Here is a 3,595-nt window from a genome sequence, read left to right as displayed (position 1 = left end):
TAGACAGTAAATAATAACACATTATGTGAAAGTAATATCAACTTTCTTGAGAAGCAGAAACCAGTACTCAATTTTTAATTTAAAAATGTGATGTTTCCATTATTGCTGCTAAAATAGTTCACTGAGAGTATGATGGATAACTAGTTATAATCTTATACCTTAAAACAATGAAATAACCACTGCATCAACAGACATCAAATTGCCCTACCTGCAGGCTAATGCAGGACTACTTGGCCTCTATTCCCACTCATATTTCACATGCACCCTTTGGTAGTGTTCTGAGTTTTCCACTGACCCTGCCACTGGTTGCCTGGACTTCACAAAGTCACTGATCTGGCCATGGCGAAGGTGGATAGACACCAAGTGGGCTGGTGTGGGCAGCTGCACAAAAAAACTTTCTCCACCATCCTAGGAGATTTGAAGGGTTGTGTGCCCTTAGCCATTGTTTCTGAGTGTGCTTTGTTGATCAACAAGTGCCCACCACACCTGACTTAAAGGAGAGGATAGTTGTGTTGCGTCCGAAGAGGGATTTGGAAAAGAAACAAATTATTGCTGTTTGGCTTTCAGATTTAGGCCCGAGTAAAAGGGAGAATTCTGTTCCCTGCCATGTGCCTCACGTACTATTCAAAGAGATCTTGACAGAGAGTGGAAGTACAAAGTGAAGACCTCCCAAACCTGACCCAGGTTGCTTTAATGCAGCTATTTTAAAAAAGTAGCACTGTCAAACATGAAATTTCTGGGACAGCTGCCAAACCAGAGAAACTTTGGTCTAACAGATATAAACTGGGACTGTCCTTGGAAAACCAGCACATCTGGTCAGCCTATGTATGAGTCACTGCCAGACCTTTCGGATTATTGTTACACACAAATGATTTATTTGCTACATATGTGAAATATTCCTCACTTTTCACCACCTTAAATTTCTCTCAATTCTTTAGTAATTATCTTCTTCACATATGAGTTATTAAAATATTCTATGGCTTTTACAGTTGTCAAATATTATGAGAGTAATAACATTAATGAAATACTCCAAAATGAAGCCTAAATTCCACAAATGAGATGTAGATTGAGGTAAAGCTTGATGCTTATTCACGATTCCCACCACCCAGTGTCGGTATGGGCAGAACAAATGTATTTTACTATAAAGTATAGTTTTATTCATATATGTGAAAGTAAGCAAGTAAGTTGATAGTTTATTAGAAGGAAAACTTCTTCTCAATAATACTATTGAGAAGATTATACAGAAATTTGAATCTACAAATTTCTTATTAAGAGGTTAAAAAAAAATCTATCAGAGAGATGCTCAATTCAAAACTATTCCCACAAACTGAGATCCAGGGCCTTTAAGAGCAGAAAGAATCTTTCCTTTCTCTATTGAATGTCCCTCACTTTATTTGCTAATAAAAGAAATATGATTTTATTAAAAGTTTTAAAATTCATACCATTCGTTACTTATTCTCTCCCCCATAGTTTCATACTCTCCTGTCAATACTTGTTTCGGAATCTTCCTCAGGACTCTGTCCAGGGCAGGGGCCATGTCTTAAAATGCTTTCTATCTGCACATCCATTTACTGTTGAAAAGAACTTAGTAAGTAGCTTAAGACATGTTTGTTAAATAAATATCGTAGTTGCAACCGCTTTCTTGTGACCATCTGTCCTACCAGTTGTCCTTATTGATTCCCATGGTTTGCTCTGATTAGTTACTAATATTAAAACATTTGTAAGCCATGCTGTGATAGTTGGAATTCTGATAGTCATAGCTTGAGACAACAGCAATATCGAGAACTACCCTGAATACAGGAATGTGTTTTTTAAAAAGTATGCTAACAGTATTTGTGTATTTTTTACATTTATATATAAATATAATAAATATATAAGACAGATCATTCAACCTTGGTATCTGACATATATACATATTTTCTAGAAATTTTTAGGAGCATTGCAATAGATTTGTGCTTTCTAAAAAGGCCTTAGACAGCGTGGGTGGGGAACACAACTGTCAATCAAAGAGTTACACCTACCAGCTACAGACTCTTAGCTTGACAGATTTGGGCTTATGATGCTTTAATAAGGAACAGCAATTTTCACATTATTTTTTAAAAATGCATTCTTCTTGTCTACATACTACCTATACAGGAGACCAAATACATTTTAGTTCATTAAAATGACATATGTGAAATTATTTTGTAATTCCTCATTTCATATTGCCAATATTTTTAGTAAGTAAAATTGTATTTCTCTCATTAAAATGAAGAACGTGGCATGTGTCTCAGTTTTCCAGGGATGCTATGTCAAATACCACACAATGGGTTGGCTTAAACAACACCTACTTATCCGTTCATGGTTTTGAAGACTAGAACTCCGAAAGCAAGATCTCAGCGAGCCCGTGATTTCTGCCAGAGCTGGTGGCTCTCTCAGTGTGGCAGCCCTCTGTCCCATGCTGCTCTCTCTGTCTGCTCTTCTTGTTCCTGCTGAGGTCTCGTATCTGGCTTCTGAATGCATGGATCTGAATTTCCTCTCTCTCTAACACCTCCAGCCACTTGGATTAAAGCCTACCCTCATTCAATCTGGCCACACCTTAACAAATACCTTCCAAAGGTTAAATTCACAAATGCATTCACACCCACAAGAATGCAGATTATGACTTGAACATGTCTTTTGAGAATGACATGATTCAATCCCCAACATTGCTTCCTCCCATAAAAATAGCTCCTGCCTTTTTTTTTTTTTAATTATGGAGAAGACAGTGTTTTTCAGGGAGAAAATATACTTAAATCATGTCCTTTCAGCAATAGCATTAAGGCCTTTTCTAATTCGAGCCCTCATTCAGTGTCCACAAAATGTGACAAGTGTCTTTACCTGAGCCTAAACTCTACACACGCCAACATGCAGAACATAAAGAACAGGTTGTGTCTATGTAACAAGGGAAAATTGTGTTACTCTATTATCTATTAGCATAATACCTGTCTGGATTGTTCTTGTGAGTCATTCATCATCCTACAAGTAAATAATTTTCATGATGTGTTGTGGGAAAAATACATCAATATAGAGAATGATGATGGTGTGATTATAGTAATCATCACATGTACCACGGATAGTTACCTACCATTTAATTCTGTTTTAATTCATTATAGAGCAAGTAAAAGTCACATTAGTAAGAATATATGCACTGAAGTATGATTAAGGCATGTTTGTTCTCTGGAAATCAGAAGAAAAGGCTTTGAAATAGATATGATGACAGTTTTTTTTTTTACCAGCTGAACTCTAGGGTAAACTTTAATTGTTATAACGTATCTTATCATATTATGATTTTAAGAGGGATCCAAATAACTTTAAATTAGAACAGTATATAAGCAGTTAGCTAAAATATTAGAAAGTAGAGAAGACAATAAATAGCCTTTTCAAGATATCCTGCTTTTTTTGGTAAATTGTAATTTGTGTTGCTGATTCTCATTTTCTTTTACTAGACCCTGGGTTAGTCAAAGTTGGAAGTCACATGTGTTCCTACTTTTATCCCTAATATTTAATGAAGTGCTAGTATACAAAATGCAAAGAGCGGTTTACTATGGTTGGCTCATGCCAGTTTGCAAAAGCT

Source organism: Tamandua tetradactyla, chromosome 3 (genome assembly GCF_023851605.1).
Source record: "Tamandua tetradactyla isolate mTamTet1 chromosome 3, mTamTet1.pri, whole genome shotgun sequence".
Lineage (NCBI taxonomy): Eukaryota > Metazoa > Chordata > Mammalia > Pilosa > Myrmecophagidae > Tamandua > Tamandua tetradactyla.
The sequence above is the reverse complement of the archived record's forward strand: the minus strand, read 5'-3'. Positions refer to the sequence as shown.